Source organism: Scyliorhinus torazame, chromosome 6 (assembly GCF_047496885.1).
Source record: "Scyliorhinus torazame isolate Kashiwa2021f chromosome 6, sScyTor2.1, whole genome shotgun sequence".
NCBI classification, from domain to species: Eukaryota; Metazoa; Chordata; class Chondrichthyes; order Carcharhiniformes; family Scyliorhinidae; genus Scyliorhinus; species Scyliorhinus torazame.
The window spans coordinates 160,930,005-160,956,044 of NC_092712.1; the positions used below are offsets into that span (position 1 = coordinate 160,930,005).

General features: G+C 47.9%; 1 protein-coding gene and 1 pseudogene across 1 annotated transcript in view; one reads left to right on the forward strand and one right to left on the reverse strand.

Annotated features, from left to right (window-relative positions):
* The window catches only part of calcr (calcitonin receptor), a 546,460-nt gene that overhangs the window by 367,273 nt on the left and 153,147 nt on the right, over positions 1–26,040 (reverse strand). The gene's annotated exons all lie outside the window — the stretch shown is intronic.
* Positions 21,346–25,207, forward strand: LOC140425107 (ragulator complex protein LAMTOR3 pseudogene; annotated as a pseudogene).

The window sequence follows — 26,040 nt, forward strand, 5'->3', positions numbered from 1 at the left end:
CCCTGACAAGGCAAAGGTCTGTCTATGGACTCCAAAGAGCAGTGGAGGGACTGTGTGTGACTGGAAGGCCTCTCGCACATGGCTCGCAAGGACCTTTGCAAAGAGCGATGAACCATATGTAGTCACAGTTCCAGGGACAAGACCAGCCTTGGTCCCCACTGGAAGAAGGGTTGTGGGGAGTGTGCACAGGTAATAACACAAGCAGCAGCAAGAAAAACCCAGGGGATCACCATGACGTGCAATGATTAATATATTTTAAAAGCTGCAATAGCTATTTACACTGACTGTCAACCATGCACCAGTGTAAACTTAACACTTCTTACCATCACTACGCCTTGGTGTTTTTATGACATCTGCCTCGCTGCTATGCCCTCTAGCCTCTAGTGACTTTGCTGAGTGTGTTCTGGTGCACCAACACCTGGAAACTTTCTTTGGGTGTGGGAGGCACATGTACACATGTACCTTTAGTGGTCTCAGAGGCTGGAGCTGATGGCCCCGCGGCGTGATGTGAAGTAATCCCCCTGACTACATAATTAATTAGGTTAACAGTGCACGATTTGACTTCCCTCTCCTGGCATCAGAATTAGACCCAAGGCGGAAAATCCCAGTGAGGGAGTGTATCTGTGCTTTGAGCAGAAGTCAGTCATAAAGCAAAAAGTGCAGAGGATACTGGAAGTCTGCAGAGGGATTTGGATAGGCTAAGTGAGTGGGCTAGGGTCTGGCAGATGGAATACAATGTTGACAAATGTGAGGTTATCCATTTTGGTAGGAATAACAGCAAAAGGGATTATTATTTAAATGATAAAATATTAAAACATGCTGCTGTGCAGAGAGACCTGGGTGTGCTAGTGCACGAGTCGCAAAAAGTTGGTTTACAGGTGCAACAGGTGATTAAGAAGGCAAATGGAATTTTGTCCTTCATTGCTAGAGGGATGGAGTTTAAGACTAGGGAGGTTATGCTGCAATTGTATAAGGTGTTAGTGAGGCCACACCTGGAGTATTGTGTTCAGTTTTGGTCCCCTAACTTGAGAAAGGACGTACTGGCACTGGAGGGTGTGCAGAGGAGATTCACTAGGTTAATCCCAGAGCTGAAGGGGTTGGATTACGGGGAGAGGTTAATTAGACTGGGACTGTACTCGTTGGAATTCAGAAGGATGAGGGGGGATCTGATAGAAACATATAAAATTATGAAGGGAATAGATAGGATAGATGCGGGCAGGTTGTTTCCACTGGCGGGTGAAAGCAGAACTAGGGGGCATAGCCTCAAAATAAGGGGAAGTAGATTTAGGACTGAGTTTTGGAGGAACTTCTTCACCCAAAGGGTTGTGAATCTATGGAATTCCTTGCCCAGTGAAGCAGTAGAGGCTCCTTCATTAAATGTTTCTAAGATAAAGATAGATAGTTTTTTGAAGAATAAAGGGATTAAGGGTTATGGTGTTCGGGCCGGAAAGTGGAGCTGAGTCCACAAAAGATCAGCCATGATCTCATTGAATGGTGGAGCAGTCTTGAGGGGCCAAATGGCCTACTCCTGCTCCTAGTTCTTATGTTCTTATATATCAGGAATATGTCCGAATTCCAAAACAGCACAAATTTATGGCAAGATATTTTTACTTCATGAAGAATTCCTGAGGGATAGAAGACAATTAGCCTTTTATGTGTAATTGTGCCAATCAAACAAGCGGAAATGCTCTTTGGCCCTGAAATGTACTTGAGGCCAGGAAGGGAGTGATGGAGAGGGTTTTCAGACTGGAAACACAGAAAAAATTAACCGCAGTAAGACTTTTAAAATATTTTCTATGTGTTTTGTGCCAAACTACCAGCCAAATTGACAGGCAGACTGCCTATTGGACAGGAAAGCCAGTTGTGGATCGAGCAGATGTCAGGCAAATATAACTTTGCGAGAGATAGAACTGAACATTGATGAGTGAATGGAGGGGGTGGTGGAGATCTGGATTTTGCATGGATAGGGGGGAAATCAGTCACTAAGTGGGTGGAGGTCAGACATCATGATTTCCAGTGTTAATGTAAGCCTACTTGTGACAATAACAATTATTTATTTATGATGGGATGAGTTAAACATCACAGGAGTCAATCAGAGATCATGGGGGGAGTCAAATTCACAAGAAATGAAGTAAGCCAATTGCAAAGGACTGATTGTGTGAAGGTAAATCTGTTGGGCTAAAGGCGGCTGCTCCTCCTAACCCACAAGCAATGCGACAAAGGCATTAATCATATGAATCCAGCCCCTCTAGCCTCCTTTAACTTCTGGGGGATTCATTTGTGAGAACTGGAATCCTAAAGAAATTCTATTAAAAATAAAAAAAATAAAAAATTCAGTTAAAATACAGGCTTGCAGCCTCCTTCAATGGTTTTTGTGGTCTAGCCTCGAGACCAGTTTGGTGCCAGCCCGCCAACCTCTATCTGTTAAAATTGGCAATAGCTGGGTTGAAAGCAGGTTGAGGTCAAGGTGTTAAGGTTACCTTCCCACCTTTCCCCAATTCACCCATCCACCAGGTGGGTTAAAATTTCTCTCTTTGTTCCAAATGCCCAACTTTCTATGTGAAGCTGTCTGTGCGAGGTGTATGTTGATGTCAGCATGTTAACAGAATAATGCACTTTAAAGCTTGTGTTCCTGGTAGCCATCTCTAACTGAGCAAACAAAAACTTAATGTAGCACAGAAAAACGTATTCATACTCAAAACAATCTCCTGTAATTCAGTAGTGTGAACCCAAAGTAGCTGTGATAGCCACGCTTGATCTGTTTTGCAGCTGCAGATAACATCTTCAACCACTGCTAATGTATGCAGAAATGATTCTTATATTGCAACTATTTGCTAACCCCTTAAGTCATTTGCTAAAAGAGTAAAGACTGAAATTTCGAAAGTATTAAAAGTTTGGTAATAAATACTGCAAGGCACAGTTTCAGCTACAGAAATCTGTATCTCTGAAGATCCAGACTTGAATCCAGTGTGAGATGGGGCAGATTATCTGAAACAGATAGATTTCCACTGTGGCAAGAAAGAAATTCATGGATATCTACACATTAACATATACTCCAGCAGCAGAATTCTCCCAAAAATGATTAAGGGCACGATTATCCCGAAAGCAGACTAAGTGCTCCAATCAACCAGGAAACTGGAGTGGTTCCCTTTGGCTCTAGGAGTGACCCGGATGTGACATTGTTTTACCCAGGATCGGGTTTTCTGTGCTATTCAATGCCATGTTGGGGTTCTCGCTGGATCCGAGAGGGACATAAACACGCTGACATGTACCGCTCCTCAGAGATATGGGTGTCTTTTTCAAATGACATCCCAATCTCAGAATGCTACTGGAGCCCCCCAGATTTCCCCAGCCCTCGGCATCCCCCCCACCCCGCTGTTCCCCCCTTCAGCCACCCTGATTTCCTTCCCTTCAGGGTCTACCCCTTGACAATGCCAACCTGGAAACTTGCATTTTCAGGGGTGGCAAGGGGGGGGGGTACCCTCACCTTCCCTACAATTGCGTCCAGGGTGCCAAGGGGATCCTTCATTGGAGGTGGGGATCAGGGGAACTTATGCTTGCCTGATGGGGCTCAGATTGAGGGTCTTTCTTGGCATAGGGGTTGTTTGGCTTCTCTTCCCATCTGCAATCTTTCAAGCCTTTGAACAGTCTGTCAGTATCTCAAAAGCCCAATTCTGTGATAATAAAGTGAAGGACTTCCCATCTGTACCCCTAAATTCTTTAAACAATCTGTCGACTTGTCAAGTTCAAAGATCTGTGAGCTGAAGGTAAAAGTATTCCCTTTAATGTGGTGGAAACTTTTGAAGTAGTATTTTCACAATCAATCTACTGCCCTTTAAAGTATTGAAGCCTCTCAGCAAGCTTAGAAACCTAAAATCTTTGAACTGTATTGTTTACATTCAATTTCATGAACTATTGCCTTTTACAAGCTTTTTTATTGACAGGTCAGGCAGTTTCAAAGGAAGGATTAAGGTTGTTTATTTATATAGCTCGGCAAGGATCCATTAACTCAGAGGAGCAGTTGGATTTCTAACCGTAGTTGCTTTCCAAAGGCTGTCTCTTTGTTCTTGAGAGCTTCCAAGTGTTGAAAAGTTTGACTATGAAAAAGCCACTTCAAAGAAACCAGTTTTTGGCCCGATTTCCAATTCAGCGGGCAATCAGTATGCTCTCCGCTGGCAGGTGGCCCCAGAAAATCCTGGCCAAGTGTCGTTTTGGGCAGGAAAATCCACTGGTTATCCCGGCGCGATGCCTATCACAATTCTTCCGCACTTAGTCATGTTTTTGGAGCTTGGGTAGATACCCGCTTGGAAAGAGATGTGCAGCACCTAAAGATATGAGCCAGGCCGGTTCCTCGGGAATTGTGGAACATTTTTTAAAGGATTCCCTGATCTCCAGACAATCCGACAACACTTCCCTCTCCTACTCGTCTGAGAGACCCCTCTGCACTGGCAGACATCAGGCCCTCCTCCATCGTTGGTATCAGCTGTCCCCCCCCCCCAAAGGAATGACACCGCACCATGGGGTCATCGAAGACCCCTTGCTATCAGGCTCCCCCCTCCATGTCCCCCTTTCAGCCCCCCCATAGCCCCCTTCAACCCCCTATCTGAGGCCCTGCCCCTTGGCAGTGCCCCTTAGCATGCTGGCAGTGCCTCCTGGCACACTGGCAGTGCCCTCAGCACTCTGACAGTACCAACCTGGGGGCATGGCACTGCCAGGGGAGAACTGCCAGGGTGTCGGGGGAAGTGCCAGAGCACTGCCTAGTCTTGTCCCCAACCACCCGGGGGTTCCAGTGACCTGTGAGCCCCCTAGCGTGGTCATCACACCTACTCTCCATTGATGGAGACCAGTAGTGATTCCCGCCAGTCTCACGCTATGCCAGTGAGGGAGGTCAATCTCAGGAGCTGGGAGACTCTAGCTAAAACTCAGGAATGCATTTTTAAATGAGTTTAAAGACTCATTGAAATATATGCTCTGGGCATGAACCAGATTGTATCCGGTACTGCAGGCTGGGAGTATTGCACTCAATTTGGTGCCCACCCCGTTTACGGTTTCACCCACTCTGATCAGGGAATACCGGGAGGTGCACTATGTGCAACACGGGGGAGAAGCGACCCCCAAATCAACAGTTCTGCTGTAGCTGCTAATATTATTGGTACCATGTTGATATTTTTTTATTTCATAAAATTATCTTCAAAGTCTGAACTTTAGATTTAATAAAAAATATTTTACATGATTCGTTGGAAGTGCAAAGTCTTTCCTCTATAAAAAGATTAAAGCATATGCTTAAAAACTAAAAGAAGACATCGGCCGAGCAATTACTGTTGTGATTTTATTTATTTTTCTAATCTGGCAGTGCCAATCTGTGCCAGCAGACAATCCTAGGGCACTGCCCAGGCATGTCCCCCTTATCCCCAGGGGCTATAATTAAGTCTTCACCCCCGGAGGGATCCCCGTGACTGCTTCCATCTGACCAAACCTGTTGTAAACTTTGCCGGCATGGCATAATAAATTTCTAATTGGAATACGATCGAAGCTAAAATATAGACAAACAAATTTTTTAAAAATGTGGATTTTTGAAATAAGAATTGCAGAATTTGAAGGACCACAAATATAAAATTAGATTTTCAGAGCCTGTGAAGGTGTTTATAAGTAACTATGAAGTTAGTACAAGGTTAAAAATCCAATTACACCTCATTCAAAAAGGATTCTTTTCAAGTGTTTTGACAACAAGATGAACAGAGTAAGAGTAGAAATTCTTCTCAATACAATGATTTCCCATTAATTGCTTTCGATGGGGTGTCTCAATGACGCACCCTCTGGGGAAGTACGAAACTACTGACACCAGCTTCTATGTTTCCACATTAGTCTCTGCATGTGCAGGCTCTCAAAGTTGCTGTCAGCTTCAGTGGAGTAATGGCAGTGCAAGCAGAAAGTTGCACTATCAGGACCACCACAAAATCTGAGCAATTGGATGAAATTTAAACGGAGCCCGGCAAAGTGCGCTGATGGACGTGAGTTTCCGCATCCATTTCCCAGCAGTGGGAAAACTGTCTCAGCTTAGGTGTGGGGGGGCTGATTTAGCACAGGGCTGAAGAGCTGTTTTTTAAAGCAGACCAAGGCAGACCTGCAGCACGGTTCAATTCCCGTACCAGCCTCCCCGAACAGGCGCCGGAATGTGGCGACTAGGGGCTTTTCACAGTAGCTTCATTTGAAGCCTACTTGTGACTATGCGCGATTTTCATTTCATGTCGATAGTATCTACAGTACAGCATGGGAACAGGCCCTTCATCTCTCCAAGCTTGCGCCGATCACATGTCCTATCTAGACCAACCGCCTATTTCCTTCTATCCTCCGCCTGTTCATGTGTCTATCTAGATAAGTCTTAAAGATCGCTAAAGTATCTGCCTCAACCACCTCACTTGGCAGTACATTCCAGGCCACCACCACCCTCTGTGTAAAAAAACTTTCCATGCACATCTCCACTGAACCTATCCCCCCTCACCTTGAACTTGTGTCCCCTTGTAATTGTCATTTCCGCCCTGAGAAAAAGCCTCCAACTGTTCACCCTATACCCTCATAATTTTATAAACTTCTATGAGGTCGCCCCTCAGCCTCCATCTTTGTAGGGAGAACAATCCCAGTTTATCCAATCTCTCCTCATAGCTAATTTCCTCCATATCAGGCAACATCCTGGTAAACCTTTTCTGTACTGGCTCCAAAGTCTCCACGTCCTTCTGGTAGCGTGGTGACCAGAATTGGACACAGTATTGCAAATACCTAACCAACGTTCGAGAGAACACAATTTGCAAACTTTTATACTCGATACCCCGTCCAAAGAAGGCAAGCATGCTATATGCTTTCTTCACCACCATTTCCACCTGAGCTGCCGATTTTAAGAATCTGTGGACCAGTACGCACAGATCTCTCTGTGTCTCTATGCTCCTGATGGTTCTGCCATTTATTTTATAAGCCCCACCTGAATTGGATCTGCCAAAATGCATCGCCTCGTATTTGTTCGAATTAAATTCCATCTGCCATTTCTACGCCCAATTTTGCAGCCAATCTATATTCTGCTGTATTCCCTCACAATCTTCACCACTATTCACAGTAACTTCATTGCAGTGTTAATGTAAGCCTACTTGTGACAATAAAGATTATTATTATCTGCAACTCCAGCAATCTTGGTATCATCCGCAAACCTGCAAATCCGACCAGCTCCGTTTTCTTGTATATATCACAAACAGCAAAGGTCCCAGTACTGATCCCTGCGGAACACCACTAGTTACAGACCTCCATTCATAAAAATGCTACCATCTGTCTTCTATGGCCAAGCCAGTTCTGAATCCATCCAGCTAATTCACCCCTGACCCAGTGTGATTTAATCTTTTGCATCAGCCTGCCATGAGGAACCTTGTCAAATGCTTTACTAATGTCCATGTAGACAACACCCACAGCCCTTCTCTCGTCCCATTTTACTCCCCCTTCCACCCTGCCCTATGTCTGTAACCTCATAACCTAACCTGCATATCCCTGGACACCAAGGGGTAATTTAGCATGGGCAGTCCACCTAACCTGCACATCTTTGGACTGTGGGAGGAAACCGGAGGAAACCCATGCAGACATGGAGAGAACATGCAAACGCGACAGAGACAGTCACCCAAGGCCGGATTTGATTTCAGGTCTCTGGCACTGTGAGGCAGTAATGCTAACCACTATGCCACCGTGCCGCCCAAATTTCAACTGCTGCCCGTCTGTTTTTCAGGTGAGAAATGGGCGGCTGGACACAGAAAATCAACCCTAAAGTCTTAATCCAAAATAGATTCCAAGGACTTGAGGAGGATAATCATGTTCCTTCCATTATACACACTATGATAACAAAAAGAAGCTACTACAGGAAGCAATGAATGTGACTAAAATGACCCTGCATTAATATACGTCAATATTTGAAGAAAACAGAAAATGAGGAGAAGCATAGTTAATAGTCCTCATACAAAGACAATGCCAATGTATGTTGAGGAAAGCATGTTGTCCTTCATTGGAATACAGTCTTTAAAGGAGCTCCACTTACAGATAATAAAGTCACAGAACCATTTTACTTCCTTTGATGTCCAGAAATTGCTACTTCACTTAACTGAATCACAAAAGTTTCAGAAAAGAAAAACAAAATACAGTGAATGTTCAGAAAAGTGTGTTATTTTGGATTTGACGTTGAGAAATTTTGTGAGCTATTCTTTTCATTCCAATTTTAAAAGACCATTAATTAGCATTTAACACGATCTCAACAACCTTCTTTGATAATCGATGCAATTTCCGTTTGTTGCTTTTCTGCATTTTAAACTGGCAATAGCACAAAAAGGGCAGGATTCAGCGACCACGTTATGCCTGCTGTGGATCCAGGCACGCCAGGTGATTAGCGCGAGTGGGTAAAGTTGAGATTCATGCCGGGTGCGAATCATTTTGTGATTCACCCGGCCCGCTCCCGATGGTGAGCTCTGGATCTCGCCCAAAAATGGCGGGAAGTCATTCATCTTAATTTGCACTCATTTCAATATCATTAGCAAGATTGAAGTTGAATGCAACGGCCTCCCGTGAATTTCCCAATTCCCCAATGGGAAGTCATACAGGCTTTGTTTAGTGCTCCTTAAGAAAATCGTGAAGCTGATGCAACGGCTTTGGAGGTGAACTGAGGAGGTGAGTAGCCATTTCCACTTTCCGGCATGTAGCTCAAGGTACCGGAGCTTCAGGGGGCTAGTGTTGTTCGGGGGCTAGAGCGTTTCAGGTCGGGGGTCGCCCCTGTAATGGTGGGGTGAGGGGCTTTGCCATCTTTAAATATTGTGGGGACCCATAACAGAGGAAACCACAGCTGCAGCCTGTCCGTCCTGCCAAATTCTTTCCGGGCAGAGCTATCTGTGGCTTTTCTCATGAAATTCAATTTCACTCCCTTTGTCTGTGAGCAGCTTCAAGCTTCACAGCTAAAGACTATTTCAAATAAAGAGTTAGCCTTGTTAGTTGTGAGAGCATTTAACAGCTGCAGGTTGTGTTTGCTGCTTGGTCCTGCTGGTGGTTGCAGATGCCTGGAGGCTGCTGTTGCTGTTTCCTTTCTTTTCTGTAGCTGAAAAGAAGCAACATTTTTTCTAAGGTACCTGGGTGCTGGAACACTGGGCTGAGGAGGATATATGGGCCCAGAAAGCAATCTGGTTTGAAGCAAGAAGACGCTGTGGGACCTGGTGTGTGACATTGTTCCAACTGAGCCGCTTGATGATGACGTTGAAGAAATGCACGGCAGAATTGCTGATGCTTTTGTTGAACCTTGAGCACCTGTAAATAAGTCGACATCAAGCCTTAATTCCGATGAAATTAGGTTATATAGGAAAGCCTGCACAGCTGCGGCTCCTGGACAGACAATGGCACTGATATGAGGAACAAGTCACACATTGATGAATAGATCATTTCTACGACAAAGATGAAATTAAATGAAAAACGCTTATTGTCACAAGTAGGCTTCAATGAAGTTACTGTGAAAAGTCCCTAGTCGCCACATTCCGGCACCTGTTCGGGGAGGCTGGTACGGGAATTGAACCGTGCTGTTGGCCTGCCTTGGTCTGCTTTAAAAGCCAGCGATTTAGCCCAGTATGCTAAACCAGCCCTTGGACATGATCTGGACATGATAACAGATTCTCAGGCTTATCCTCCGCTGCCCTAAACTTCTATGCCACTGGATCCTTCAGAGTTTGAGCAGGAACCTAAGAGGGGTGATACCGTGTGTTTATTTTTTGTGAAAATGAAAGTGCCAATATGGAACAATGACGTTTCCTTGTTGTTTAATGGTTAGTGGGACATGTGGAGTGCTACGTAGTTAATTTTCAAATCTTTGATACTGTTGACCGTTTAATAAACAAAATATTCTCAACTCTCAAATGCCTCCTCAAAGGTACAGATGCCATTTTCAAAGGATGATTAGTGCACTGCATGTTCAATGAACTTTGAAGCCTGAACAGTGTGCCTGAACTCTAGAAGCATCAGCACCATAGAGGCAGCTGCCAATAATCAAACACTAAAAAGCAAGGCTTCAGCATTGGGGATCCTCTTGCGACCAAAGGGTCAGTGTGTGGATGAGCGGAGGGCAGAAGAATGCGGTCTCCTTAATGTTCCCAGCAGAGGCCTGATGTAACTGGGGGTGAGGGTGCAAAGCAAGGTTTGCCAGCACAACTGGCTCGCTGGATGGCACTCTGAGAGAAGGCGGACAGTCATGGTAAGGGTGCAGGGAATTGAGGATCCTCGGATGGAAACCCGAACTGATTGTTCGTCTCTCTCTTTCTCCAATTCCATCCAGAAAGAGAAATGCTAGCTGGTGTGGATCCCATGGAAGCTGCCCTTGCTGTTATTGAGGCATCTGAGGCGGGCAGATGGCATAGATGACAGCAACGACAACTCAGGCTGGAGGTGGCACCACATATGCAGGGGGCCGCCACACATCCTGAAGACCCAGTGACCTATCAGGCTGAGGAAGGGGCCAGAATGGAGGTCCAGCGATGCCCATGGTGTATAGGCATCATTGGTCTTCCCATGAGTTAACAGACAGCATATGCTGCAGAAGACTGCGTCTCAACAGAAAGACAGTGCAGCACCTGTGCCAGTCCTCACGGACATATCAAACCGTGGAGGAGGAGGATAGCCACTCCTGATGGTGTGAGGGTCACTGCTGCCCTAAACGTCTATGCCGCTGGGTGCTTCAAGAGTTTGAGCAGGGACCTGTGTGGCATCTTGCAGTCATCCACCCACGGGATGCATTCGGGAAGTGACAGATGCTCTGTGTTTCTGGGCATCAGACTACATCACCTTTGACCTGGGTCAGGCCCACCAAGGTGTCCATGCTGCGGGAGTTGTTGCCATCGGCGGGTGCCCCAGGTCCAGTGCATTTATGTCACTCTGCGAGCACCGGGACATCAGGAAGTGCCGTACATGAACAGGAAGAGGTTCCCCCCCCTACCCCCAGTGAGTCTCCTGCTCACACCACAGCGCAGCAATGGAACGACACCCTGGAGGAGGAGGAGGCGGAGGGACATGAGGCCTCTTCTGTGGAGGAGGAGCTGGACCAGGAGGGGCTGGAGGAAGATGCCGAGGAGGAGCCGGAGGATGAAGGACAGGCTGTGGCGAGGATCCGACATGCCAGTAAGACCAGGGAGGCCCTCATTATCACCAGATTCTCCTAGGATGAGACAGTGTCCATCAGCTCAACACCCCCCACCCCAGCCCTCCTTCTCCCCCCCATCACACCGCCCCCGCCCCAACCACCCTGTTCCCCCTCTAAGGGTCTGTGTAACATCACTCCAGGTTGGCATTGTCAGCGGGGTCCCGATACGAGGCAGGGGAGTGATTACCATGCACTGTGAGGGAAGCTCTAGTTCCCCTTGGGATCTGAATAAGTCTGGTAAGTCTGACTCCTGTCTTTCTGCTGGGAACGTGCTCACACCCATCCTCATGATGGTGTCTACGTCAGGAGCTTTTGATCTTGGACCACTGTGTAAGGGCGGGGGGAGGAGAATCGGGCGAAAAAGAGTGTGGGTGCAGGCAGGTCCGCTGTGACGATTAACGTGACAGAGGCTTCCCATGTATCTGGTGTGACATGTTTTAATAGTGAACATTTTAATGTGACAGATTTCCAGATAGTGACCTCACCAGTGCCCACTCAATGCTCCTCACTCTCCTTTATCTTTCATGGTCTACTGCTACGTCTAGGTGTATCCCCAGAATGCACATCAGAGGCGGAGTCAGCCTGCTGTTTTCGGGCCAATGGCCTTTGATGTCCTTGGCGGACCTCCTCTGGATCACCTGGAGCTGGAGGACCCCGGCCAACTTATCTGTGTCATAGGCATCGTAGTATGTTCTACCCGCTGCTCTTCAGATGCACCGGTGTCGGGAGGGGGTATTCAGAAGAACTGAAGACGGCAGTAATCCCCTTGGTGGCAGGCCCTGGGTTGGGCTCCAGCCCTTCTTCCTCCCTGAAGTTCCCATATGGCCCTGGGGGTCTCCATGCGATGGAGCGGCAGCTAGAGTGAGCTCACCAAGGTCTCCGAGTCATTGGCGCTGCCAATCCTGGAGGCTTCCCATTGTCTGCACCATGGTGTTGACGCCCTCAGCGATGCTCCTCAGTGACTTGTTCTTTCTCTGCAGTGCCTCGGCAATATCCACATGCATAAGTGACATGTCCCTCATTGACTCGGGCATGATGTCAAGGCCTTCAGCCATAGGAATCACAGACTGAGCCATGCCTTGTGCACCACCTCTCAAAGTGCGGACATCATGCTCCAGGTCGCCACCTGGTAGTGTTGGCCTCAGTGCCACACTTGGTTGGCAATATCTCTTGCGTCTGAAGCCTTTCGAACACCTCCAATTATCTTTTCAAGTACTGGAATGTTGCTGAGACCCCCTCCTGAATGTCATGGCTCTGGCCTATCATCTACATCAGCTCTGGGAGCATCTTGTCCAGAGGCCCGGCATCTGATTGGGACCCAAATGAGTCCTGGGATCCTGCAGATCTCCGACTGCTGACTCCCTTGGATGTTCCTGCCTCCATCTGATGTGCTTCAGCAACTGTGTGGTGCTCAGCAGATTGTGCCCCAGAAGTCTGCCCACTAATGACGCCCACCGAGGTGTGTGTCTCTATGCTGGTGGAAGGTGGGGGTGATAGCTGTTATGCCTCTTTGGTGGTCTCCTCGGAGTTCTCCACCTCGGTGGTCTCTTGGGTGGCGGGGGGGGGGGGGGGCGCGGGTGGCGACTCTAGATGCCCCGGCCTCATTAGATGCAGATTTTGCAAGACAGTGGATATGTGGTCAGTCAGATGGAAGGATACTTTTGTCTGACATGAGCTCACTTGAGACAGGTCATCTGTGTGAAGGGGCAGTGGATCCTCTCCTCTGTGGTGCAGGCCTACCTTGTTATCAGTGACTGCTCTCTCCTTGGACAACCCCACATTTTCCAGGGCCTGTTCCTCATCGGGGATGGGGACTGAGATATCTGGTATCCCACCTCCCCATATTGGCCCTTTCCTGCTTATTATGGGCTATCTTCTGTGGGGACAATGAGAGGACATTGTGAGCCGGACGCTTGAAGGGTCAGGGGGGTCTATAGCAGGTTACATTTGTGGGCATTGCACCTGGACATAAAGGGGTTGTGCTGGTGGGTGCCAGGAGGTTTTTTTTAAAAAAAAAAATTTTTATTAAAGGTTTTCATAAAATATCAGTAACAAAATGAGAAAGAAAAAAGAACCCAACAGGGTTAAGTACAAAACACAATCTAAAAAAGCAACCCCCCAAACCCCTCCCCTCCCCCCGTACATAAATAATAAATTAACATTAACACCCCGACTGAATACAACAGGTGTATACACGCCCTCAGACCCTCCAGTGTAAATAACATAAACAAAAATAAAGTAAAGCCCCCCCCCCCGAGCTGCTGCTGCCATTGACCAATGTCTATCGTTCTGCCAGAAAGTCTAAGAACGGTTGCCACCGCCTAAAGAACCCTTGTACCGACCCTCTCAAGGCGAATTTCACCCTCTCCAATTTAATGAACCCTGCCATATCGCTGATACAGGATTCCACGCTTGGGGGCCTCGCATCTTTCCACTGAAGGTGAATCCTTCACCGGGCTACCAGGGACGCAAAGGCCAGAATTCCGGCCTCTTTCGCCTCCTGCACTCCCGGCTCCTCTGCCACCCCAAATATTGCGAGCCCCCAGCCCGGATTGACCCTGGATCCTACCACCCTCGACACCGTCCTCGCTGCGCACTTCCAAAATTGCTCCAGCGCTGGGCATGCCCAGAGCATATGGGTGTGATTTGCTGGGCACCCTGAGCACCTAACACACCTGTCCTCACCCCCAAAGAACCGGCTCATCCTTGTCCCGGTCATGTGTGCCCTGTGCAGCACCTTAAACTGTATGAGACTGAGCTTCGCGCACAAAGAGGAAGAATTCACCCTCCCTAGGGCATCTGCCCACATCCCCTCTTCGATCTCCTCTCCCAACTCCTCCTCCCACTTACCTTTCAACTCCACCACCGAGGCCTCCTCCTCCTCCTGCATCACCTGGTAAGTTTCCGAGATCTTCCCCACTCCCACCCACCCCCCCCGAGAGCACCCTGTCCTGTACTGTGTGTGGCAGTAGCCGCGGGAATTCCACCACCTGCCGTCTGGCAAACGCCCTTACCTGTAAGTACCTGAAGGTGTTCCCTGGGGGGAGCCCGTACTTCTCCTCCAGCTCACCCAAGCTCGCGAACTTCCCGTCCACAAACAGGCCCCCCAACTTTCGTATCCCTGCCCTGTGCCACCCCGGAAACCCTCAACCTGTTCTTCCTGGGGCGAACCGGTGGTTCCCCTGTAATGGGGTCCACGCCGAGGCCCCAACTTCCCCCCTATGCCGCCCGGTGGTGGTGGCGGCCCTCAAAATTTGGGGACAGTGGAGGCGGCATAGGAGGGGGCGGCAGCGGCGCCATTGCCAGCGCCCCCAGACTCGTACCCACACAGGACGCCGTCGTGCCAGGAGGTTTTGCGGAACAATTGTGAAGATCAGATGTGGGGAGGATGCGAGGTGTCAGCCATTGATTTATGTGGTGGTATACATCTGGGGGGGTTCCAATTATGTGGGAGGGTTAGGGAATTTGAGGAGTGGCAGGGGGAACTGGTGCCAGGAGAGAGTTGGTAACTTATCCTTGCAGTTCGGTGGAGTTTGTTGGTCTTGTTCAGACATTGGACATCTGAATTCCTGGTCATGCTGCCCGAATTGACAGCTACTGCCACTGCCTCCCAGGTGGCATTGCTGATCCTGCTGCTAATCCTCCGACACCCTCAGGTGAACAGGGTGGCCCACCTCGCATCCACAGTGTCGAGACGCCTGGGTGGGAATTGCCAAAGCGAGGAGCAGGTCTACATGCTGCCATGCTTGTGTGTTCACTGGGAGTGAGTAGCGAGGGAGCTTTAAAAGGAGCTCTCCCTTGTTATCGGCGAGAAGCTGAGGTGTGGGTCAGGTGAGTCGGATGGTGAGGGAGCCAGTAATTGCGAGATTCACGCAGGGGCTCATTTTTTGCACTAAATGGCGTCGAAAATGGACTACAGTCTCTCCAACACAGCCATCGAGAACCACCCTACCAAACACGCCCAAAATGACACTGAAATATTTCCATTGTCTCGTGTCCAACATTTATTTCCAGATGCTATTTATTTTCAACCAATAGTATCATATTCAGAAATATTTCAGAGTGTCACTGAGATACATGTCTTAGATTAAGGCCAAATTAAACTTCAGACAGTTATACAAAGTGACCTGTATTATTTAACCAATTACTTAGTTTTGATATAGGTATAGATCATTCTCTCACCATGCTGAATTGGAAAGGCATGAAAGATGACTAGCCTCACAATACACCTGCCACAACATTCATTTAAATGATGTGAAAAGATAGCAGTATCGTGTTACTTTAATTTGGTTTCACATGAGGCAGCGTTCCAAACAACTGACTACAGAAACTAACCTTGAGACTTACTTTAAAATGCCAAATGGTCTTTTGTCAACCTGCGTCTTTGCAAAACACTGTAAAGGTCGGAATTCTGCTCCCTTTGCAGAAGAATGTAGAAGTGGTTTACAATTTAATTTAAGAGTGTTAAAACTCTGCTATTTTGTTGAATATCCTATCCACCGGGATAGAACTGTTACATTCAACATACCATTTTTCCCATGTTTAGTTACCGTGTTTCCTTACTGCTTAAAGAAACGGCGGACAATTGTTAATTTCTGTGGAGAAGGGGAGAGGGACTGAGTTATTGTTTGGTGGCATGTTGCACACCCTGCCTTATGTTCTTCTATTTCACATAAACATACCAATCATACAACAAGGATTGGTATAACAATAATGTGGGCGTTTCATTGGAAAATAAGACAAGATACACATGGTGGCTAGGAGACACTTCTGCAGCTGCTGTATACTGGGTACAGTCACGGGACTAATATGTCACATTAGCTTTGACAAAGAGTCATTGGACTCGAAACGTTAGCTCTTTTCTCTCTCTACAGATGCTGCCAGACTTGCTGAGATTTTCCAGCATTTTCTCTGTCGTTCCTAATATGTCACATCCTGTGTCCAGGTGGTAATCACTGACAGCAGGTTAAAAAATGCATCCTTAAAGGTACAAGTACATCATAGGACAATATTTCCCATTTTTCTAAACTAGAAGTTTACCGTTAAAGAATCAAACTATTTATATGACCACAAAATAACAGTAGCATGAATTTTTAGGATTATGAGCTTGACAGCCACCGTCTAAAGAGACAATGAGGAACATATCCCTGCAGACTTCAGAAACCCTGATGCCATATAACGCTCCAATGAGTATTAATTGGCAGAATACAGGACCAACACCGCCCCCCCCCCGCCCCGGTGTACCTCACCCACCCCCCACCCCCCCTCAGGAGGAGGTCCCACCTTGGCTATTGGCCGACAGCTTTCAAGTCCCTCCAGGTACAGTGTTTGAGTGGTTGGAAGAGGCACTGAAGCGAGGTGCCTGGAACAAAATTTTGGGGCCCAGAGGACACACAAGGATCCCAGGGAGGGGAGGATAGGAAACATCTGGGGGGGTTCCAAGAAGTGGGGCCAGTGCGATCAGAGTCTCGGGGGATGATGGCTTCCATCAGGAGGTGCAAATTTCAATTTTGCTTCTATTTTGTTGTGCCAACAATGGCAATGTCATCTGCTAAGCAGACACATCCTGGAATTTTACACACGATCCTGTCCATATGTTGGAAAGTACCTTTGCATGCAGAAATCCCAAACAGTAATCTTTGGAAACAGCAACTTCCAAAAGAAGTGCAGGATGTAATTAGCTCAAGGGATGCCTTCTCCAAGTGCACCGACCAATAGCCAATTTTAGCATTTTGTTTGTAGAATCGTTTGACATTTGCCAACTTGGGGTTCAGCACCTCAAGTATGGGATTTTTATGAGGACATGGTTTTAGAGCTTGAATCAGATGGCTTAGGTCTACAGAAATACGGATAACCATCTTTCATGACACTCATGATGGAGCTACACCAGGGTGAGTTGTTGTACTGACATTTGAGTGTAACAGATCCTGAAGCATTGTGGGCAGTGGTTGGTTGAATCATTACTTTCCATATTTGTGGGTAGATACACATTTAAGTGTAGAACTAGGACGTAGAAATATGATTTTAATCAGAACAACTTTCCCAGCATGTGGTTTGAACAATATACTTAAGACAGACATAACAAGTTATATTTGGATGGCAGAGAAGGCAGTGTTCTTCAGACACATTTGGGTGTGTTTGGACACTTGGTGTTTATTAGATCAGATTTTACTTCTGGCACAGAACCTCACCCTCAGAGAATCCATAATGGGAATTTGAATTCAGAGATCTGGAAGCTGATGGGGCCCAATACCTCTCCTCCAAAATTCTTGATACGTGTTTCTTGTGAATAAAACTCTATGCTTAGAATGTAAATTCAGATGACACAAATGTTGCCCCAGTGCAAGGTGCAGGGGTAACTGAACTCATCAGTTAGCCGCGACAGGACATGAGAGGTGGCAGTGTTATGTATCCCCAGGAACTCAGTACACAGGTCAAAAGAATGCATTCAAGAGTGATCAGTCTTCATCCTTGGGAGTCACACTGGCAGTTGAGCCTCACCAAGATGGAACTGCCTCTATCAAATGGAGTTGGGAGAGGCAAATGTGAGGAACTGGCCAGTGTGTGAGAGAGGAGAGAGTGGGCCTCATCGCAAAGGCACTCACGTAGTGGGATATGCACGGGTGGATGTTCCAAATCCTGAAAGCGCTATGGGTCAGGACATTGTCAGGACTCCTCATTGCTCCCATTTCTAATTGTTTCCTTTCAGATTTTGATTGAGGGGATGATGGAGCCAGTCGAGCTGGCAGCGCTATTGATCGCTGTAAAGCCATAGCAATGGCATCAATGTTGGGCTGCACCTGAGCAGGAGCAGTGCCTGACAGAGGAAGGAGTGGCAGGCTCGCTGATCAACCGGGGGCAGGGCCATACATGGAAGTGGTTCGGATGAGACACTACCGGCCATGGGTCTACCGGATGAGAGAATCATACCTCCAGATGTCAGAGTTCCAGTGCCGAAAATGATTGTGTCTGTCCCGGCGAATGGTGGGCCAGCTGTGCCAGGTGATACAGGAGTTGGCACATGGACTGGAAGGTCACCCATTGCCTCTCGTCCTCAATGTTACAGCTGCACTGAGCCTTTACACCAGCGGCTCATTTCAGGGCTGCACGGGTGACGTTTGCAGCATCTCCAGTCTGCTGAACACAAGTGCATAAGGGAGGTGGCCGATGTGATTTTTGTGAGGGCCCACATGTACATCAACTTTGATCCAGACCAGTCGAGCCAGGACACCAGAGCCATGAGTTTTGCCCATATGGTTGACTTGCCCCAAGTGCAGGGTGTTATAGATACACGCATGTTGCTCTGTGCTCACGATGGCGACATGGGGCCCTGTTTAGCAACCGTAAGGGATTCCACTCCCACAACATGCAGATCGTGTGCATCCAGGCAATGCGCACAATGTAATCTTACTAATCAATATGGCTACTCTCCCAGCCCTCGTCCCGCAGCATGAATGGTACGTCTGTCCAACCCAGCTCTTTGTTACCCACAGTCGGTCCATCTCCCTCAGGTGTGTTTCCTGCAGGAAGACTATGCCGGCTTTCAGGCGTCTTAGGTGGGTAAAGACTCTGGATCTTTTCACCGGACTGTTAAGTCTCCTGACATTCCAGGTGATAATCATGGTGGGGGGCTTTTGTCCCCCCGCTCATGTGGGATCAACCATACTTACCTGGTGAACACGCCCCAGCACTCCAGGGTTTCCCTTTGTTAGGGGGTCGTCCTAAGTGGCCACAGTTGCCGTTCTCAACATGAGGCCAGGCCCCAGCGCTTGGGGGTTTCCCTTTGTCCAGGGGGCACCCAACATGGCCGTCAACTGTGTGTAGGCCACATGGGTATGCCCCTGCACTCTGGGTCTCCCCATGTTCAGGGACCCTCCAAAGCGTCTGCCTGTGACGCCATCTTGTTTCTTCAGCCTGTTCCTTACTTCCCGAAGCCCATACGAAACCCAACTATTTTTTCCTGTTCTGTTCCTTTTATCTTTCATCTTCCTTTCCCCCACAGCCCCCCATCCCGCCCCTTTCCCGGTCTCCCCGTGCTTTCCCCTTCCCCGTTCCTGTGCCCTCAACCCCCCCGACCAGGCGCTCCCTCCCTGTCGGGAGGTGCGCCGTGTTTCCCCCTTGCTTTCTGTCTTCCTATGCTAGCTATTTCTGCTAGTGTGTGGCCTTCCTCGCCAGGCTGGTCTAGCCCCTTCCTTATCATAAAATCATAGAATTCACAGTGCAGTAGGGGGCCATTCGGCCCATCGAGTCTGCACCAGCCCTTGGAAAGAGCACCCTACTTAAGCCTACACCCTATCCCCGTAACCCCACCTAACCTTTTGGACACTCAGGGAAATTTAACATGGCCAATCCGCCTAACCTGCACTTCTTTGGATAGTGGGAGGAAACCGGAGTACCTGGAAGAAATCCACGCAGACACGGGGGAAAGTGCAAACTTCACACAGACAGTGACCTGAGGCCGGAATTGAACGTGGGACCCTGGAGCTGTGAGAAAGCAGTGCCAACCACTGTGCCACCGTGCCCTTTAACTGCCCGTTTCCCCTGTTTAAACCCAAACCTGCCTTCCCCTGTCCTCGCTTCAATGACCCAGTCTTCCCATTATAATCAGAACGAGGCAGCGCAGTCCCGCGCAAACATGCTCACTTTCCCGTGAGTCTTTTTGTCTTTCAGATTCTTTCCCTGTACAACTCTCATCGTTGCCATGCCTGTCTCTTGCCCAGCCATTGGTTCTCACAAATTCATTTGCTTCCCACACGGAGTTAAAGTAATGTTCCTTTTTTTGGCACGTGACCCAGAACCTGGCTGGGGACAGCATACCGAAGGGTACCCCATTCTTGTACAGGGCCGATTTCGCCTGATTAAACTCGGCCCTGCATTTTGCTAGATCTGCCCCACTGTCCTGGTAGATTCTGATTTTGTGTCTTTCCCAGGTGCTCGCTCTCGTCTGCCACGCCCACCGCAGGATCCTTTCCTGATATCGATGGAGCTTTGCGATAAATGCCCTCAGCTGCTCCCTGGCCTTAGGTTTCGGTCTGAGTGACTTGTGTGCTCTGTCGAGCTCTGGGGGGTGGGGAAACTGTCTCTCCTGACTAGGTTGCCCAGCATTTAGGCGATGTAGTCCGTCAGGTCTTTGACCTCGATACCTTCCGATAGGCCCACGCTCTGGATATTTTGCCGTCGGGGCCCTGTTCTCCTGGTCCTCGACTTTCCCCCTTGTGTTCCCCTGGACCACTACCAACCTTTTCACTTCTGCCTCCAGGGCGACGATTCTGTTGCTCTTGCCCGTGGAGGCCTTTTCCCAGGTCAAGGAATGTCCTCTCCTGAGTTGGCACTTTCTTCCCCAGTCCATCGATTGTCTTTTGCATGGTGGCCATTGCTTCTGCCACCAACACCTGGATATCTGTCCTGATCGCCCCTTTCATGATGGTCAGCTTATCATAGAATTTACAGTGCAGAAGGAGGCCATTCGGCCCATCGAGTCTGCACCGGCTCTTGGAAAGAGCACCCTACCCAAGGTCAACACCTCCACCCTATCCCCATAACCAAGTAACCCCACCCAACACTAAGGGCAATTTTGCACACTAAGGGCAATTTATCACGGCCAATCCACCTAACCTGCACATCTTTGGACTGTGGGAGGAAACCGGAGCACCCGGAGGAAACCCACTCACACACGGGGAGGATGTGCAGACTCCGCACAGACAGTGACCCAAGCCGGAATCGAACCTGGGACCCTGGAGCTGTGAAGCAATTGTGCTATCCACAATGCTACCGTGCTGCCCCTCTTGCTCATCAGGAAGCTCTTCCATCTGTCTCCAGGTGATGGTGGGTGGGGGGGGGGGGGGGGGGGGGGGTGGTGCCTGATGCTCGGGTCATTGGCCATCCTCTTTCTTGGGTGGCTGGGGCCCCTTCGCCTCGTGGGTCCACCGGCTCATCTGCCTGCTGGTCTTTCACCACTTTTACTGTCTCTTCAGCCCCTTGAGCTCCCGTTTGTGGGCACCTTTTCTTAGTTGCCCTCCTTTTGATGTGGTTTGTTTCCCTTTGCCAGTACCAGCTCAGCATTACAGCGTCGTCACAGTGGGAGGGGGGAGAACTATTGAGCTTCCATCCTGTCAGGCAGATGGAGGCTGCACCATCATTGCGCAGGGGTTGTCAAAGCTTGATCCAATAACATGAAAGTGGAAAGGCACTTTGTGGGTGATAAATGCGATTTTCTTTACATTGGATGGTTCTAAACTCGTGACTTATATCTACTAGTACCTAAGTGCACCCGCTCTGTGACCATTTTCTCTTTGCCTCACAATTCCACTACATCTGGGTGGATTCCGGGGTTGGTGACCCTGCTTACTGGAAATCTGCCCAATCGCGGGTGGAGGACGTCACGGCTCTGCTGACCCCATCTAGACGATTCAGGAGGACTCCCTCCATGTAACGTAGTGCTGTCTACCCCCGACTGGACTTGGAACTGATCCGGGGAGGCGTTTAAAAGGAGCGTCCCACTGAGTGCATCGATTACGTTTTACAGCGGCGAGCAAAGCAGAGGCCAGCTGCCATGAGCACAGCATGACACTCGTGAAAAATAATTCTTCAAAGTGGCTGAATACACGGCGTTTTTTTCTCACCGATGCTGCCAGCTGGATTCTCTTTGATTTTCTCGCTGAGACCGACACTTAGAAAAAATATCAGAAAATTCTGCCCCTTGTTTCTTTTCTTGCCCCATCACCATTCCCTTCTGCCACTTAATCTCTCTTGTCTTTCGCTCTCTCACAGACCTCCTTTTGTCCTTGCCATACCCGCTCCTTGTTCAAAGCAGATTACGGGTGCGATTCAGTGGTCTTGAGTTTAAAGTTTGCAGGGCATTTTAGCAGAGCGTTTCTTGGAGCCTGCAACGCCAAGAAACATCTCACTATTCAATGGCACTTTGTCGTGTTCTTTGGCCTCGGTGAGATTCTCTCTGCTGAGGACGCACTTAGAGGGATTGCCTGCCGGCGAGCTGAACGGCTCCTCGAAGATTAGGGCACCATCTTGGAAGGCTGTCCCAATCTCCACCTGCCTTTTTCAGGAACTCTCCCACATTTCCGACACACCCTCAGCCCTACAACCTTTGGGAGGCTCCTGGGAAATCCCCTTCACCCCCTTCTCTACCTGGTAAGCACTCTCCCCCACCCCACGTCCGGTCTGGCCTGATCCCTATTGGGACCAACCTGACACCTGGGCACTGTCAGTCTGGCACCCTGGAAGTGCCCTTGCCACATTGCCAGAGTGCTTGGGTGGCATTGCCAGGGTGCAAGGCTGGCAGCACCAAGGTGCTTGGGTGCCAGAGGGAATTGTATAGAACTTTGATGAGGCCACAGCTGGAATAGTGTGTGTAATTCTGGTCACCACATTAAAGGAAGGATGTGATGGCACTGTAGAGGGTGCAGAGGTGGTTCACCAGGATGTTGCCTGGGATGGAACTTTTAAGTTATGAAGAGAGGTTGGATAGGCTTGGGTTGTTTTCACTGGAGCAGAGAAAACTGAGGGGTGACCTGATCGAGGTGTACAAGATTATAAGGGGCATGGACAGAGTGGAGAGGGAGCAGCTGTTCTCCTTAGTTGAAGGGTCAGTTACAAGAGGACACAAGCTCAAGGTGAGGGCAGGAGGTTTAATGTGGATTTGAGGAAAAACGGTTTTACCCAGAGGGTGGTGACGGCCTGGAATGCACCCTGAGAGGGTGGTCGAGGCAGGTTGCTTCACATCCTTTAAAAGGGACCTGGATGAGTACTTGGCATGGCATAACATTCAAGGCTAAAGGCGGCATGTGGCACAGTGGTTAGCACTGTAGCCTACGGCGCTGAGGACCCGGGTTCGAATCCCGGCGCTGGATCACTGTCCGTGTGGAGTTTGCACATTCTCCCCGTGTCTGTGTGGGTTTCACCCCCACAACCGAAAGATGTGCAGGTTAGGGAGATTGGCCACGTGAATTGCCCCTTAATTGGAAAAAAAATAATTGGGTACTCTTAAATTTTAAACAAACAAAAAAAATAACATTCAAGGCTATGGGCCAAGTGCTGGCAAATGGAATTAGGTAGGCAGGTCAGGTATATTCCATGCATCGGTGCAGACTGTATGGGCCAAAGGGCCTCTTCTGCCCTGTATTATTCTGTGATCCTGTGAACTTGACAATCCATTTGGTTAATAGTTCTGTTTTATTTCACGCAACAAGAATGACTCTCACCATGGCAGAGGCTGCCTTGTCCCCAGCTTTATTATTCATTGGATTTTTTATTTCTTTTATTGTGGTTCTATAGAAACTGTGGAGCTATATACCTTTGGAACAAGAATGTATTTCAAAGAATGACTTTGCAATGTAGCTACATCGCCAGAGACTGGACATCAATGGTCAATCATAATACTTGCATTTTTCAGAGAATATTACACAATGAGCTTTTTTCAAATGTTCGATGGCTGATATTATGTTGGCAAACATTGTCTCTCTATGCGTGTGCACCTGTCAATATACTGGCTCAAGGATGTCTATATTGCGATTTGTTACATTTTCACAAGATCTTATTAAGTCAGGTAACTGGTACAAAATATATTTTCTATTCGGATGAGAAATTGACCTGGGGGCTTGTGTTTCTTGTGATTCCTTCAACAACATGTTCATAGCATGGATGAGTATTGATTTTCAATTGCAAGTGTATTGAGCCCACCTATTGAATGGTTGCTCACTTCATTATCAGAAATAATAGGATGGAAATTGAGTTCTGTTGTTAATCATCAGGAAGTGCCGTGAAACAGGACTTTACTAATGATGATCTTTACTTAAAAGGTTAAATTAGACAAGGCCACTTATTTTTGAGGACTGATTTTCATTATTACCAAGTGGTGGTTGATGCCATATTCCTAATGTCCTCAGCTAGGAGGCCGACATCCATTTTGCTAGTTGGGCTTTATTTGTTACAAGCGGTAACCAACAGTAGCAGGCAACCGGCTGATTGGGAAAGGGAGAGAGATTTTCAGAGCAGTCTGCACTGGTCCCATGAAAGATTACTGATTAGGCTACTCTGAACTCACTACGCTATTTTAGCTGAATGAAATAATCAATTATAATAAATCAAATAAACTGAGGAACAAAAATTCTTTCAGCTCACCCATGCCTGCCACAGGATGACTTTACCATCTACCGTGGTGGGATTCTAGCCTGGAACCTCAGAACATTGCCCCAGGTTTGTGGTTTACCAGCTCAGTGACCAATACCATTGGGCCACAGGAGGCACTCAGCCCAGTAAAAATGTGGGATGTGTTCTCCCTCAATTGGTACTTGAAGGCTGCTGTAGAATCCAATATACAGCATTAATTTGCATGCCTTAATGAGGAGCCCGGATTACCCTTGAGAATTGTTTTCTGTCTGGTGTGAAATTTGAAAGGAAAATGGCGAATGACTTGAAGAGATACCTTTACAAACTGTTGCCTAGTGCCAAGGGACTTCATGCTATTGTAGTTTGACAGAGGTGGAGTGCCTGTGACTAAATTTGCTAATGATAATGCACAAAACATGCACTGAGGCCTGGATTCCTCCTGTCTTTGTACGAGCAACAGATCAAGGAAGCAAGCTGGGACTTTCAAAGAGCAAGAGCATAATTTGCTATAACAATATGTACGACGTTGTGCAGTTTAATCAGCTGTCTTTGGTAGTTTGCTTCATAGACAACAGCAGTGGCAACATGGGGTTGATTGTCAGTTTGGAGAAAGAGCTCGCACCATTGTTTGAAATATTACGTCAGGTTGTGGAAGGTTAATGAAGATTGGAGCAAGAAAATGCACCATATCAAAGATTGTGAATTTACTGGCACATTGTTAGTGCAGCACACTGTGGTAAATCACTGTTAGTGTATTATATGTATTGTGGTAAACTGTCACTGTACTACATGTATTGTGGTAAACCACTGCCTGATGGCTCCGCCTCCCCTTGGGCTCGGTATAAAGGTGGCTGCCCACCGGCCCTGCCCCAGTTCGGGATCAGTGGCCAGGAGTCTTTCTGTTTAGCTTATTAAAGCCACAGTTTCGTTCACTACCCATCTTGTGTTAATTGATGGCACATCACACACAATGCCCAGGGATGTGGGCAATGCTCTTAAAAAACACTTCTTCAAGTTTAACACTTCCTAAACTGAGAATGGGATCATATATGACTTTCCTCCCAAGTTGTGCTCGACAGTATTTCCTGCATACAGCTGTTGCATCGCTCAACATCTCACTGTCACTAATATGTGGTGTTTAAGACCCCAGTGCGGTTCTTAATAAAATAAGTTGGAATTCTGTCATTAAAAAAAGTACCCACTTTAAACAGAAAACAATTCTGACAGCCGATGCCAAAACACGTTGAAACTGTCTGCAGGCAAGTCTGGAGGTTGAACAGTTCAGGATCACAGTTTTCAAAACACTTCTGATCTCATTCCCACCCAGCAAAAGTGAAAATCAGCTGATATTTTGAATAAAGGCGATGATGACAGAGAAGTCCGCAATGGGCTGTTTGGTATTCCACCAAGGAAAATAAGTGTGGGAGGCCTCAGGGTTGTGTTGAGTTAGCTGAGCTCAGCTTGGGAAGTCAAAAAGGAGCAGTAACTGCCTGAAGTGCTTCCATGCGTAGTGGAAAAGGCAGCCCAGGTTTCTGCCCCTGACTGCTCTCTAGTGACCCATAGTGAGAACACATGTTTGTCAGTATTGGGTGAGGACAAGAAGCAATCTTGACTGTAAAGCCCCTAAATTCAAATCGACTGTCAATTGCCACTATATCGGATCACAGCCTGAAAATATCCACTGAAAGGTAACCAATGCCATTCCCACAAAATTACCTTCA